Source organism: Somniosus microcephalus, unplaced genomic scaffold, assembly GCF_052327205.1.
Source record: "Somniosus microcephalus isolate GS21.2 unplaced genomic scaffold, FLI_Smic_1.0 unresolved_chr1, whole genome shotgun sequence".
Taxonomy (NCBI): domain Eukaryota; kingdom Metazoa; phylum Chordata; class Chondrichthyes; order Squaliformes; family Somniosidae; genus Somniosus; species Somniosus microcephalus.
Window position 1 is genome coordinate 59,843,961 of NW_028225179.1, and position 14,995 is coordinate 59,858,955.

General features: G+C 44.5%; 3 non-coding genes across 3 annotated transcripts; 1 reads left to right on the forward strand and 2 right to left on the reverse strand.

Moving 5' to 3' along the window:
- Positions 1–402: 402 nt before the first annotated feature.
- On the reverse strand, positions 403–484 carry trnas-gcu (transfer RNA serine (anticodon GCU)). The gene has a single exon. It is a non-coding gene; the product is annotated as a tRNA-Ser (tRNA).
- A 4,009-nt stretch (positions 485–4,493) lies between these two features.
- Positions 4,494–4,565, forward strand: trnai-uau (transfer RNA isoleucine (anticodon UAU)). Its single transcript has one exon. It is a non-coding gene; the product is annotated as a tRNA-Ile (tRNA).
- Positions 4,566–14,362: 9,797 nt separating this feature from the next.
- trnar-ucu (transfer RNA arginine (anticodon UCU)) lies at positions 14,363–14,458 on the reverse strand. Its single transcript has 2 exons — positions 14,422–14,458; positions 14,363–14,399 (listed from the first exon to the last, which is right to left on the reverse strand). It is a non-coding gene; the product is annotated as a tRNA-Arg (tRNA).
- Between the last annotated feature and the right edge of the window lie 537 nt (positions 14,459–14,995).

A 14,995-nucleotide genomic window follows, 5' to 3' on the forward strand; every position in this document is an offset into this window, starting at 1 on the left:
TGATTTCTACAATGTCGATTGGCTGTAAGAAGCTGAGTTTGGACTAAAATCTAGCGGGGTTCGACCAGAATTTGAAGCTGGGACCTATCGCAATTCAGCTGTGATACGCCTAAAGTGATAATAATACCCCTAGACCAACGAGCCGCCGACCTATAAGTGCGAAACTCATTAAGAACTGGAATCTCAGATTCTGACGGTACTGAAGTAAGCTGTCTCTGAGAGTGCTAAGTAATTAGTCCCACTCTCCATATACTTACAAGTGTTTTCCCTTTAAAGTATATATTGGTAACTTGAGACATGACATAAGCTAAATTAAGCAGGCTTGGGAGCAAAAGGTGAATTTGGACATAACGTTAAAAGTGAGTGTGAAAAGAACCGAAGGTGTCAAAACTTTAACACAAATGACGAGGATGGGATTCGAACCCACGCGCATAAAGTACAATGGATTAGCAGTCCATCGCCTTAACCACTCGGCCACCTCGTCTGCCATTAGTTATTTCGTTTACTACTCTTTGTATCCAAACAGAACTAATCTGCAAGAAAGTCCGCTTCACCAATTGACCTGCCCGTGCACCCAGATCTACAATAAGCAAAAGGCCGTCCGTTAATTCAGGTGAGGGACTGTCAAAAATGGTCGGTTTGATGTCAAATTCAGAACAGAGAAGAAAAAGTTTGCCGTCGTCAAGAAGTTGTGGGGAGGATTGTGAGCAAATCCAGCGCAACACCTCATATAAAGGAGTGGATTTAGGAAATGATTGATATATTTCGAATTATGCGAGCTGGGTTCGCATCTGCGCAGGGAAACCCAATGCTACTTCGAACACAACACCTTAACAACTCGTACGATAGAAAAATACTGCAGATGCTGGAAATCCGAAATAACAACAGAAAATGCTGGAAAAACTCAGCAGGCCAGGCAACATCCGTGGAGAGAAATTAGAGTCGACGTTTCGGGTGATCCCTTTTTCAAAACTGGAAAGGAAATTAAATAGATGGAAGGCAGGGCTGCGATGGAACAAAAGAAGTAAAGAGACATTAAGAAGTATTCAAAACCAGACGAGATGGTAATAGGACAGTGGAGACAAAAGACAGCTCAGATTAGGTGTGAAGTGTACTGGCAGGATGAGAGACAGCTGCCATGTGGGAAAGAGAAAAAAAGGAAACGGGGGGAAGGGAAAACCCAAAACAAAGGGGTGGAAAAAAATGTAAGTAAAAATGTAATAGGGGCCGAGGTTATGATCTGAAATTATTGAACTCGATATTGAGTCCGGAAGGCTGCAAAGTGCCTAATCGGAAGATGAGGTGCTGTTGCTAGAGTTTACGTTGAGCTTCCGTTGAACAATGCAAGAGGCCACGGACAGTGAGGTCCGAGTGGGAATGAAGCAGTGAATTAAAATGACAGGCGACCGGAAGCTCGGGGTCACACTTATGGACTGAATGGAGATATACCGCAAAGTGGTCACCCAATCTAGGTGCTAGGTGAAGGGGAAGGTCTGTTGGGGGTGATAGAGGAGTGGACTAGGGTGTCTCGGAGGGAACAGTCCCTACAGAATGCTGAAAGTGGAGGGGAAGATGCGTTTGGTGGTGGGGTCACTTTGGAGGTACTGGAAATGGGGGAGGATGATCAGTTGAATGTGGAGGCTGGTGGGGTGAAAGGTGAGGACAAGGGGAACCCTATCGCGGTTCCGGGAGGGGGGGGTAGGGGTGAGGGCAGAAGTGCGAAAGATAGAACGGACACGGTCGTCGCAGCTGAAATCGCATTCCTTTAAAAAAGACAAACACACAGAATGATCCGGGGCTATGAGCTCACCCATTTTAAATAGGCACAGAAGGATCCGTGACTGACAACAATCCCGATTACGATTAGCAGCGAAATCAGACGCTTTATCCATTAGGCCAAGGAAATTCCGTGTGCAATCCGGCTATTTTGCTTCTGAAGGCCGGCCCTGCTTTCGCAATGCCTGTCTGTCGAGCGGTTCCGTAGGTTTGAATGTATCGACTGGTTTCAAAGCACCAATTGAGATTGGTGCAACTGGGACATGTCCCCCCAGGAACAACGATTGTCACAGAGCAAATTTAAGTTTGCTGAAGTTAAGCAGTTGAAAGTGAATGTTAGATTAATGTAATACCTCAGGAAAGTGGTAAAGAAATGGAAGGAGGAAAGAAAAGGAGGGCTATTGATTGTGGAAGGAAGAAAAAGCTGGGAGAAGAGGTGGGTTGAAATATGGAGCATCAAGCTCAGGCATGTGAGAGCGCGGGGTTTTGAAGGAGTAAATAGGTTTTCACCGCCAACAAATAATATTTGTTTCATGTAGTAATGATTGATTTCTTGTTGCTTTCTATCAGCAGGTGCCACAGAGACCAAAATATATAAAGCGAGTTATACCATGACTGGGATTCCAACTGAGGTTGCTGCGGGTACAACACAGGGTACTGACCACTATATGATCACGGCACCACACACCAGCTGCTGTTCTTCTGCTCTGTCCACAGCAAAGTAACGCACGGCACCGCTTAGAAAAGATGGATTTTTGGAGAAGGCCAAAATCAGCACTGCCCGAAATTATGACAGCGGTGGAATTCGACCCAAGTCCCATAGCAACTGGAGCCTTAATCCAGAGTGGGAACTAATGCAGCCGAAGTCACATTTAAAGGGATTGTAGCCCTTTCACACGAGAATAAACTCACCCCTGGAGAGTCATAAAGAAGAAAAAAAAGGCCCCGCTGGGAGTCAAACCCAGGGTCGCCTGTTTACTAGACAGGCGCTTTGACCAGCTAAGCCATAGGAGCCAAACTAGGCCTCCGTTGCTCGCCTCCACTCACTGATACCTATCAGCTACCAGTCACCGACTGCTGCAGTCTGAGGCTGTTTTGTATTTATCCATCTCTCTTGTCCGCCTTGTGTCCCAATGCTGTCTGTATCTCTCGCTGCATTTATCTCAGTGTCAATCGGTGAGTTGATTCTTAATGAATACCTGTGTTTGTGTCTTACATTATATAAATGAGGAGATCAGACAATTCTTCCTCTGACATTGGGGAACAAATGAGCTAACATTCATAGCAAGATATTGTTTATTGTGATGCAGCAAATACAATATTCCATCTTGAATGATTTAGGTTCAATTCTGTGCAAAAAGAAACTTTGACCCCAAACGCCTTCCACGACCACCGGACGTCTCAAAGCGCTTTACAGTCAATGACGTACTTTTGGAGTGTAGTCACTGTTGCAATATTGGAAACGCCGCAGCCATATTGTGCACAGCAAGCTCCCACAAACAGCATTGTGATAATGACCAGATAATCTGTTTTTGATATTTTGATTGAGGGATAAATATTGGACAGGACACCGGGAATAACTCCCCTGCTCTTACTTCGAAATAGTGCCATGGGATCTTTTACATCCACCTGAGAGAGCAGGCGGGGCCTCGATTTAACGTCAGATCCAAAATACGGCACCTCCGACCGTGCAGCACTCGATCAGCACTACACTGGAGGAGCAGCCCTGGATTTATATGCTCTAGTCCCTGCAAAATGAATTTGAACCCACAACCTTCTGGCTCAGAGACCAGTGTGCTACCCACTGAGCCACAGCTGAAACTAAGTAAGCAAAAGTGAATGTCAGATTAAGGGAAAACCGCAGGAAAGTGACAATGAAATGAAAGGAGGAAAGTGAAGAAGGGCTAGTGGTTGTGGAATGAAGAAACAGCTGGAAGAGGCGAGTGTGAATTATGGAGAATAAGGCACAGGTATGTGAGAGCGTGGGGTTTTGAAGGAATAAATAGGTTTCACCACAATCAAGACAGATTTCTTCTTTTAATAAATAATGATGATTCTCTGAGTTTTATTAGCACGTGCCGCAAGGGACAGAAGATGTAAAGCAAGTTGTGCTGTGACTCGGATTTCAACCGATGTTGCTGCAAACACAACGCAGAGTACTGACCACTATACGATCATGGAGCCACTGATTATGCTTCTACCAATTACTTTAATCAATGCCCCTGGTTATCGATCCTTCTGCTAAGGGAAATAGGTCCGTGCTATCCGCTCTATCTCGGCCCCTCATAACTTTATACCCCTCAAAAATCAACTCCGGGTATCCAATATTTCCTCATTAGCCAACGAACCAGAGGGAAGATGCGGAGATTTTGTTTTACGTTGCGAGTTGTTATGATCTGTAATGCTCTGCCTGAAAGGGTGGTGGAAGCAGATTCAATAGTTACTTTGAAAAGGGAATTGGATAAATGCTTGAAGAGGAAATGTTTGCGGGGCATGTTGGGAAAGAGCTGGGATTAATTGGATATCGCTTTCAAGAGCACGATCGTCCAAATGGCCTCCTTCTTTGATGTATGATTCAATGTTTCTGTGAAAGGCGGATCAGTTGCCTGCTCCACCATCCAGCTTTATTTTTGTGCATTTGTGGCTGTGCTATTTCAACCTAATTGAAACGATTCAGAATTCGCTACCCAGGAAGCTCGAAGCTGCACTCTACTGATGGCGCGGTGGCCAAGTGGTAAAGCTTGGGTCTTATAAACCCAAAATCACGGGTTTGACCCCCGTCCGTGCCTGGAGAGAGTTTCATCACATTAAATGTGAGATTCTTTAAACTTTTCTCCTGATGAACTCTATCAAAATCGTTCATAATTTTCAATATTACTATCAAATCTCTTCTTGGCAATCTCTGCTCTAAAGAGAAAAATCCCAGCTTCTCCAGTCTCTTCACAGAAATGAAATCCCTCACCCCTGGTACCATTCTAGTAAATCTATTCTGCACTCTCTCCGAGGCCTTGACTTTCTTCCTAAAGCGTGGTGCCCAGAATTGAAGACAATACTCCTTATGAGGCCTGACCAGTGTTTTTAAAGTTTTAGCATAACTTCCTTGCATTTCAAATCTAGTAATAAAGCCAAGGATCCCACGTGCTTTTTAACAGCCTTCTCAACGTGCCCTGACAGCTTCACAGATCTGTGTACGCACACCCCATGTCTCCCTGTTCGTGCGCCCACTTTAAAATTGTACCATTTACAGGCGGGTAATAAAATGCAGGGGGGAGCTTTCTGACCAGTTTCGGGGCCAGTGATCTCCAGAGGGAGCCGATTAATGTCAATTATTGTTCACGTTATAATTGTACCATTTAATTCATTTTGCCTCTCCTCATTCTTCCTACCAAAATATATCACTTCACACTTCTCTGCGTTAAATTTCATCTGTCTCGTGTCTGCCCATTTAACCAGTCTGCATATATCCTCCTGTAGTCTGTTACTATCGTCTTCACTGTTTACTACATTACCGTCTTTCGTATTATTTGCAAAATTTGAAATTATGCCCTCTATACCCAAGTTCATTAATCTTCATCAAGAAGAGCAGCGGTCCTACTTTCGACCCCTGGGTAGCACCACTCTAAACTTCCTTCCAATCTGAGCATCTAAAACATCTCACTGCAAAAACTTCCTGACATCCGGAGCAATTCAAATAGACAGAGTGAGAAGCGAAAGCAGAGAAATTTCATAACTAAGATCGATAGCTTGTTGTTAGGCAAGGTTATTAAATGTTACGGCAATAATGGAGTTGTTCAACAAACCTGTTAAGATTAAAGCGGAATGCTTTCGATCTTACTGCACCCCACCAGCGGGCCAATATTTCACACTTAAACCCTCGATCACAGCGAGGTAGCGCTGCCCGTCACACACGCACCTCAACAGTTTTGGGAAAAGCGCCAACCAGCATGAAAAAAAACCCAGTTCTTCAGTTAACAGGCACTCTATCACAAGATTCCCCAAGGAAATTTCGTGAACAATCGGGTCCCTGTCCTTCCAAAGGCCCCGCTTTCGCATTGCTTGTCTGTCGAGCAGTCCCACAGTATCGACTAGTTTCAAGGTACTAATGTGCATTGGTGCGAATGGGACATGTGCCCTCAGGAAGAGCGGTGGTAGCAGAGAAAATTTTACGCAGTAAGTAAAGGAAAGACTTACATTTTTATAACGCCTTTCACGACCACCGGACGTCTCAAAGCGCTTTACAGCCAATGAAGTACTTTCGGAGTGTCGCCACTGTTACAATGTGGGACACGACGCAGCCATATTGCGCACAGCAAGCTCCAACAAACAGCATTGTGATAATGACCAGATAATCTGTTTTTGTTATGTTGATTGAGGGATAAATATTGGACAGGACAACGGGAACAACTCCCCTGCTCTTACTTCGAAATAGTGCCTTGGGATCTTTTACGTCCACCTGAGAGAGCAGGCGGGGCCTCGATTTAACGTCAGGTCCAAAATACGGCACCTCCGACATTGCAGCACTCGCTCAGCACTACACTGGAGGGGCAGCCCTGGATTTATATGCTCTAGTCCCTGTAAGAGGAATCTGAACAGACGGCCTTCTGGCTCAGAGGCCAGTGTGCTTCCCACTGAGCCACAGCTGACACTAAGTAGGTAAAAGTGAATGTCAGATTAAGGGAAAACCGCAGGAAAGTGACAATGAAATGAAAGGAGGAAAGTGAAGAAGGGCTAGTGGTTGTGGAAGGAAGAAAAAGCTGGAAGAGGCGAGTGTGAATTATGGAGAATAAGGCACAGGTATGTGAGAGCGTGGGGTTTTGAAGGAATAAATAGGTTTCACCACAATCAAGACAGATTTCTTCTTTTAATAAATAATGATGATTCTCTGGGTTTTATTAGCAGGTGCTGCAAGGGACAGAAGATGTAAAGCAAGTTGTGCCGTGACTCGGGTTCCAACCGAGGTTGCTGCAAGCACAACGCAGAGTACTGATCACTTTACGATCATGGAGCCACTGGTTATGCTTCTACCAATTACTTTAATCCATGCCCCTGGTTATTGATCCTTCTGCTAAGGGAAATAGGTCCTTCCTATCCACTCTATCTCGGCCCCTCATAACTTTATACCCCTCAAAAATCAACTCCGCCTATCCAATATTTCCTCATTAGCCAACGAACCAGAGGGAAGATTCTGAGATTTTGTTTTATGTTGCGAGTTGTTGTGATCTGTAATGCTCTGCCTGAAAGGGTGGTGGAAGCAGATTCAATAGTTACTTTGAAAAGGGAATTGGATAAATGCTTGAAGAGGAAATGTTTGCAGGGTATGTTGGGAAGGAGCTGGGATTAATTGGACATCGCTATCAAGAGCACGATCGGCCAAATGGCCTCCTTCTTTGATGTATGATTCAATGTTTCTGTGAAAGGTTTTATGAAAGTATTCATGTGAATGAGGCGGATCAGTTTCCCGCTCCACTATCCTGCTTTATTTTTGTGCATTTCTGGCTGTGCTATTTCAACCTAATTGAAGCGATTCAGAATTCGCTACCCAGGAAGCTCGAAGCTCAACTCTACCGATGGCGCGGTGGCCAAGTGGTAAGGCGTCTGTTTCATCAAACCGCGTAGATCATGGGTTTGACCCCCGTCCATGGCTGCAGAGATTTCATCACCTTTAACATGAGATTTTTTAAACTTTTCTCCTGATGAACTCTATCAAAATCGTTCATAATTTTCAATGTTACTATCAAATCTCTTCTTGGTAATCACAGAATCACAGAATCACAGAATCACAACAGTGCAGATAGAGGCCATTTCGGCCCATCGAGCCTGCACCGACACATATCCCAGCTGATCCCCGCAACCCCTACACCAACACATACCCCACCCTATCCCTGTAACCCTACGTATTTAATCCCCCTAACACTAAGGGTCAATTTATCATAGCCAATCAACCTAACCCGCACATCTTTGGATTGCTCTCTGCTCTAAAGAGAAAAATCCCAGGTCCTCCAGTCTCTTCACATAAATGAAGTCCCTCACCCCGGTACCATTCTAGTAAATCTATTCTGCACTATCTCCAAGGCCTTGACTTTCTTCCTAAAGCATGGTGCCCAGAATTGAAGACAATACTCCTTATGAGGACTGACCAGTGTTTGTAAAGTTTTAGCATAACTTCCTTGCTTTTGAACTCTATTAATAAAGCCAAGGATCCCACGTGCTTTTCAACAGCCTTCTCAACGTGTCCTGACCGCTTCACAGGTCTGTGTACGCACACCCCATGTCTCCCTGTTCTTGCGTCCACTTTAAAATTGTACCATTAGGTGGCGGTTAATAAAATGCAGGGGAGAGCTTTCTGACCAGTTTCGGGGCCAGTGATCTCCAGAGGGAGCCGATTAAAGTCAATTATTGTTCACGTTAAATTTGTACCATTTAATTCATTTTGCCTCTCCTCATTATTCCTCCCAAAATATATCACTTCACACTTCTCTGCGTTAAATTTCATCTGTCTCGTGTCTGCCCATTTAACCAGTCTGCAAATGTCCTCCTGTAGTCTGTTACTATCGTCTTCACTGTTTACAACATTACCGTCTTTTGTATTATTTGCATAATTTGAAATTTTTCCCTCTATACCCAAGTTCATTAATCTTCATCAAAAAGAACAACGGTCCTACTATCGACCCCTGGGGAACACCACTCTAAACTTACTTCCAGTCTGAGCATCTAAAACCTTTCCCTGCAAAAACGTCCTGACTTGCGGAGCAATTCAAATAGACAGAGTGAGAAGCAAAAGCAGAGAAATTTCAAAACTAAGATCGATCGATTGTTGTTAGGCAAGTTTATTAAAGGTTACGGCAACAATGGAGTTGAGATACAGATCAGCCAAGACCGAATTGAATAGCGGAACATGTTCGAGGGGCTGAATGGTCTACTCCTGTTCATGTGTACAGAGAGCCACACACACAAATCCAAGCACAGCTGCACACGCACGCAGAGATGGATAGATAGAGAAACAGAGCTGGAGAGACAGGCACACAGACAGGGAATGAATCTGAGTCTGATAGAAAGATAATGAGAGAGAGAGAGAGCGAGACGGCAGGGAGAGAAACAGAATACGAGGCAGAAATAGGGACAGAGAGAAAGAGAGAGAAGGAGGAACAGACAGAGAGTTACACAGAGAAGGAGAAACGAAGAAACAGGCGCAGAGCTAGTGAGTCATTGGAATGCATAGCATAGCATCTCAAATAGAACATTATAACATGTTAGAAATAACTACGAATGAGGATGAGATGACATTATTCACCGTTTCCACAGTGCGCGTGCCTGCCTCTCTCTCCGGGGAACCCATCTAAGGAGGAAACCTTACAGCGAGCCTGTGCTCCCAGTGATTCCCCATAGTAACTCACCCCGGGACAGGCTGCGATTGCATGTCGCTGTTCAGTAATAAAGAAGGAGGGACACCGTCTGATAGAGATTCAGACAGAGAAAGAGAGAAACAAACAGAGGCAGCGAGAGAGAGGGAGAGAGAAACAGAGAGAGAGAAATAGAGAGGGAGGGGAGAGAGAGAGAGAGGGAAAGACAGGAAGAAGCTGTTGCGAATTTGCTGTAGTTTCCCAAGTCCAGGGTGGGAACACCGAGTTCTAACACAATTGGCGGTAAAGCGCTTTGGGGCGTTCTGAAGTCGGGAAAAGCGATAAAATACAAGTCCTTCCGTTGATCAATTTACAAACTGCTGGGGATAACAATTAAATAGATTGACAAAGTAGTCTATATCTCTCTCCCGGTCTGTCCCTCTCTCTCTCTCTCTCTCTCAAACCCGCAGAATAGCGAATCACAGGGTCAAAGAAGGAAACAGATGTGTGTCTCTGTCCTGTTTCAAAACCGCAAAATGAAAGAATCCCGCGATGACGACTCGGGCAGAATTGTTTAAGTGGGGAGTTTGACCTTCCGCCAGAGGTGGCGAGAGACAAGCACGCGAGGCTATTAAGAGGCTTCGTGAAAATAATTGCATTAAAGTCTGGAGCCTAAAGCAGGTGCGGATCTATGAATCTTTCAGACACTTTACATCGAATGTACAGCACAGCAAAAGGCCATTCGGCACAACTGGTCTCTGCCGGCGTCTATGCTGCACACGAGCCTACTCCCAGCCCATATCATCTAACTTTCAGCATATCCTTCTATTGCTGTCTCCCTCATGTACTTATCTAATTCCCCCTGAAATGCTGCAATGCTATTTACCTCAACCATTCCTTACAGTAGCGCCTACTTTGTGTAAATAACTATCTCCTGAACTCCCTATTGGATTTATTGGTGACTATGTTATTTTGATGACTTTTAGCTTTAGTTAGTGTGACACAAGAGCGTTCCAATCCCCGCCAGCGCCTGGAGACAGAGAAATCCGTCAGGAACCGCATTCACCGCCAGACCTGGAATCTTGCTCGGTTTAACTGCCTGTTGTCAGCAGACTGCAACACATCCAATGGTGAAAATGAGCGACAATATCTGGAAACAGTTAATAGGTCAGTGTGTTACAGAGCGGAACCAACAGTAGCTTAACTATCTTAATTATATCACACCTTTATCTTCTATATCCAAAAGAATACAAGCCTAGTCTGTGTCGCTGTTCTTGATAATCTGCACCTTTCAGCCCCAGTATCATTCTGGTGAATCTGCGTTTCACCCGCTCCAAGTCCAATATATCATTCCTGAGATGCGGTACCCGGAACTGGATGCAGTGTTCCAGATGTGGTCTAAGCAGAACTTTATACAACATAGGAACAGGAGTGGGCCATTTAGCCCCTCCAGCCTGTTCCGCCTTTCAATGGGAGCATGGCTGATCTGCGGCCTAACTCCATAAACCCGCCTTCGGCCCATATCCCTTAATACCATTGGTGAACAAAAATCTTCAATCTCAGATGTAAAATTAACATTTGATCCAGCATCAATTGTCGTTCGTGGAAGAGAGTTCCAAATTTCTACCGCCCATTGCGTGAGGAAGTGTTTCCTAATTTCACTCCTGAAAGATCTGGCTCTAATTTTTAGACTATACCCCCTAGGCCTGGACTCCGCAACCAGTGGAAATACTTTCTCTCTATCTATCCTATCTGTTCCCCTTAATATCTTGAAAACTTGGATCAAATCTCGCCTTAACCTTTACATTATCAGGAATACAATCGTAATTCGTGTAATCACTCCTCCTAATTTAACCTTTGGAGTCCGGTTTTCATTCTGGTAAACCGACACTGCACTCCCTCCAAGGCCAATATATGTGTAGCTTTCAAAAGCTCTTATAATAATTTTTCCGTGACTACACAAACCACTCTGGGTACAGGTATATTGTGTATAATAAAACAGGTTTATTAAGTATAAAACTTCCAGTCAAAAGAAGTAATACTGAACAAGAAGATAGTCACAGTCTGGTCGTTGAACCCTGGTGTTCCTTCCGAGTGACTGTGGTGCGGTCTCCTGATGTATCTTGTTGTGAAATGTTGACTGAAGCTCGCTTCTTTGGGTTCTTGCTGTGATCTGTTGACTGAAGCTCGCTTCTTTGGGTTCTTGCTGTGTTCTGTTGACTGAAGCTCGCTTCTTTGGGTTCTTGCTGTGTTCTGTTGACTGAAGCTTGTATCAATCTCTGGCTACCCACTGCGCGCTACTTTCGGTGTTCAAAAGCTGTATCTTTATACACTTTTTCCTCTCGAATTGCCTACAGGGTAGTAATTAACCCTCTGACACCTGGTAAAATGATTGCTTCCCTCGTTAGTCATCTTATGACCTTGTTAATCCCACTAGGTCTCTTTCTGTGCACAACAAAGTACCCTTATCCTAGAAGTTCACTTTTCACAGAACATTTCTTAAAATGTTTTCTAAACAGTCTTTCCATCCTATAGCTTTAACAATGAAGGATGTCTCCAACTCATATCTCGTTCTCTCGCTCTTGTCTCTTTAAGCATAATATTACTGAATTCCTCGTCACCACCAGTCTCCATAAACTTAGCACTACATTCCATTACTTCAGTAATTGAAAACACAGCAGTTTCAGTCAGGTTTGCATAACTTTCCATCCTGCTTTTCTCTCAGCCATTCGCCATTTTATACAGATTTTTAGGTTTTTAACATACAATTTCACATATTATCGTTCTTAATAGTGTTTAATAAAACCTACAGAAACACCCTGTCCTACATATGGTTACTGCGGTGTTATATCTCAGAACTGCTCACAGTGCTCTAGCTGTGGTCCAAAACCTCACCCAATCGATCCGGCAAAGTCCTGCTCACTTGCTTGTGCTCAAAGTGAGACAGCTGCCCACAGAGTAGTCAAGTAACAACCTGACATAGTCATACTCAAAGAGTCCTACTCAAAGAATCACAACTTTCAGCCAACTCCTCCATCACCATCCCTGGGTATGTCCAGTCCCACCGACAGGACAGACCCACCAGAGATGGGGGTCACATGTCCCATTCGTACAAATAGTCATTGGTGCAAGAATCGAGGCGATACATTTAGATCTATCTGACCGCAAATTCTCCAATCACTGAACCTGCACCGTATGTTTTACCTCCGCAATCATTATTGGGCTGGTTTTGTGATATTCAATTTGTCGTGTAACCACAAGTCTCATCGCACCAGTCATTACAATAATGTTACGCCTCTGATGTTTAACTGTAATAGAAGATGTTGAGAACAGTATGAGTATGCTGCAGGTTAATGAATTTAAACAGCAGGAATATTGCAATAAAAGTAGAAAATGTTGGAAACACTCAGCAGCTCGAGCAGCATCTGTGGAGAGAGACACAGAGTTATCATTGCAGATCGATGAGCTTTCATCAGAACTGGAACAAGTTAGAAATGTAGCAGGTTTTGAGCAAATACAATGGCAGGCAAAGGGGGAGCGGAGGAAAGGCCAAGGGGAAGTTCTGTGATAGGGTGGAAGGCAGGAAAGATTAAATGACTAAAGGGGTGATGGTGCAAGGCTTTAGGGGTGGTATTGTGAGAAGCAAAGAAACAAAAGATGGATCCAGAGGAGGTGTAACTGGTAACAGCAGAGTCATTACCAACAGCTGCTGTCCACAAAATGGGAAAAGTGGATATGAACTGAAATTGATGAACTGAAATTGATGAACTGAAATTGAGTCCAGATGAAAAGATGAGGTGCTGTTCCTCTAGCTTCTGTTGAGCTTTATTAGAACAGTGTAGGAGGCCGAGGACAGAAGATCAGAGTGGTGCTTGCGGTCTGAATGAAATTGTTCCACAAAGTGATCACCCAATCTGCGTTTGGTCCCCCGAATGTAGAGGAGACCACGGTGTGACAGCGAATACCGATTACTACATTGAAAAAGTTCAAGGACTTTGCTGTTTCACATGGAGCGAGTGTTTGGGGCCCTGGATGGAGGGAAGGGAGGAGGTCAAAGGGCAGGTGCTACATCTCCTGCGCATGCACGGGAAGGTGCCGTGGCAAGAATCAGCATCAGCACCTGCTCGCTGTTCACTGGCTGCTGAAAGTTTAAATATATCCACCCAGAGGCAGCGTTAAATCTCCTGTATTGCCCAAATGCTTCAATATATCAATATGACAATAATTGTGGTTAAAAAACAGTGGGGGATTTAAAGCAGGTTCTGGGCCAGTAGTTTCCAAGGTGATCTTACCTGTGTCTCTCTTGCCTCTCTCTCCCCTTCCTCCCACACGCTGCCAGTTTTTAAACCTTGTTTTAAATCTGCTAATCTGGGCCAGTGCATTCCACAGTCTCACAACCTTTCTACAAATACCGTTTCAATTCTAAGTTCATTGATTCCGGGTATAGAAGATCCAAAGAAAAAAGTCCTGCATTTATCTAGGATGTCCCAAAAAGCTTTACGGCCAATGAAGCACTTTTGCAGGTGTAGTCACTGTTGTGATGGTGGAAACACGGCAGCGAAATTGCGCACAGCAAGCTCCAAGAAACAGATATGAACAGATATCCTGTTTTAGTGATATTGTTTGAGGGACAAATATTAGTCAGGACAACAGGGATAATTACACTGCTCTTTGTCGAAATAGTCCTTGCTGTCCACCTGAGAGGCCAGACAGGGCCTTGGTTTTTCGTCTCATCCAAAAGACGGCATCTCCGATAGTGCAGCACTCCCTCAGTATTGCACTGAACTGTCAGCCTAGATTTTTGAGCTCATGTCTTGGAATAGTTAGTGGATTTCAGGAGAGGGGAGGAATCTCTCCCAAGCTCCACCTTAAACTCCGCACAGACATGTCCCATAAACCCTTCATTTTCTTTGCATGTATCTCTCTCTCTCTCCCTAACTGTTTTTTCTGAATCTTTTTCCCCTGATGGACTTCGCAGGCTTCCTTGAACGGCCACTGCTGATCTAACCTGTAACACCAGCAGAAAACGGTAAAGAAACAAATAATGACTGAGGCGGCAGGGAAAGTAATTCAGAAAAGTACAGTGGAATGAATAAAATATTTCAAGTCGGTGCGCAGATTGAAGCTCGACTGTTCTTCAATCACAATTCAGGCGATCTCATTGACCATTCCCATTCTCCAAAGGGCATCAATGAACCAGTTGTGGTTTTGCTGCAAGATTTCACCACCGGAACCTGGCTAAATAACGACTACTGGTGGGACTCGAACCCACAACCTTTGAATAACTTTCACCGAAATCATGAATTAGAAGTCCAATGCGCTATCCATTGCGCCACAGAGCCGATGACAGATAATGGTTTCACATTACTCATCACAGGGATAGTCATTGTCGTCAAGTACAGATTTATCTCCTAATCTCTCTGCTGCGCTACTTGTCGCTCTCACTGTCAATCTTCCTGCCTATCGCTTTGTCTCATTCTCAATGTCTCGCTCTCAATCTCTCTCTCTCTCTCTGTGTCTTGCTGTGTGTCTCTGTGCCTTTCTCTGTCTCTCGGTCTCTCTCTCTGCTTTTGCCTCTCTTCTGCTCCCAGTACGGTTGTAAACACTTCAACCTAAGTCTACAGGTATGTGGTACAGGTCGGGAAGACTCAAGGCTTGGAGACACCGAGTGTCTGTAGGGGCAGAACAGCAGTTTAATCAAGTAATGCCCCGCAGCCACCAGCATACAGCTCAGGTAAACTTCCTCATTTCTTGTCAGGTCAGGATGAGCCCTCCCCAGTAGGGGCTGAGCTTTTCTCATTACAGGCAGTGCAGTGGGGAAATGGTCGGCAGTTGGAGCTCTGGTTTTGGAAATGTTGACATATATCAGATGCTTCCAC